This window comes from Cariama cristata, unplaced genomic scaffold (assembly GCF_000690535.1).
Source record: "Cariama cristata isolate BGI_N322 unplaced genomic scaffold, ASM69053v1 scaffold38303, whole genome shotgun sequence".
NCBI classification, from domain to species: Eukaryota; Metazoa; Chordata; class Aves; order Cariamiformes; family Cariamidae; genus Cariama; species Cariama cristata.
The window spans coordinates 238-1,303 of NW_009610895.1; positions in this window are offsets into that span (position 1 = coordinate 238).

A 1,066-nucleotide genomic window follows, 5' to 3' on the forward strand; every position below is an offset into this window, starting at 1 on the left:
GAGGCTGTTTGTTTACATAGAGTGTCTTTAATCTGCAAACAGTAGAAGGTAATACCATGGTTACTATGGCAAATGTTTTTGGATTGAGATGGATTGGATGTGAAAACGCTGTAGTTCAAGAGAAAGTGTTGTCAATGACTTTGAGTTTCTTTCAGCCCATGAAGTATTCCCAGGCTGTTGCTTGCCAAAATACAAATTTTGTAGTCTGTGAGCTTTCCATTTTTCCCTCTTTGCATTTCTGCTGTGCTTTCGCAGCCAGAAGAGTTGACCTCAGAGACCGAGGAGAGAGGAGCTTCTGGGCAAAAGGGAAGGCATGACCGGTGCTGACCCTGGATAGGGAGAACTGCTCCGGCTTCAGTAGCCCCACGTTGGAAGAAGCTTCCTCATTAACGCACCAGATGCACACAGAATAACGAACGGCTCCCTAAAATGCCACTTTTAAAGGACTCACAGGATCGTTCCGGTATTTAACCTTTTATGAGAAGGGACTCAGGGGCCAAACAGCGGTAACATCTCCCACCCCACGCCTTTACATTACCACATGCCAAGCAGCATTACAGGGATTACCATAACTTAAATACAACTATCTACTTCTCCTACCGTTTAGAGAAGAAACAGACCACGCGAGATACATACCTGCCCGAGCCCACCCAGCTCACCAGCTTGTAACAAGAGGTTAAGCTTACTGGGTTTTTTGGTTTTGCTGCTCACGTCGATTTTTCAGAGACTAAGTAAAAAAAAGTCCTAAACTCGTTCATTCCCATTACACTGCTGATACTGAACTCAACAGCTTTTTATGGTGCTTGATATATTAAAGTAGCCCCCAACGTTAACAATGCATGTTAATTATTATGTCACTATTCTCAAAACCATTCATGCAATTCACCAATAAAAACACACTATTAATCATAGAAAATTAAAGACACTCGTTCTTTACCAGCTCCGAAACAACCCAGCTCTTTTTCAGGAAAAAGTGGGTGGCTCTTAAAAGAGCCTTTGGGTTCTCCAGATGGTGCGGGAGCGCAAGGTTTTAACCGCCGCAGCCGTACAGAGTGCGTCCCTGGGG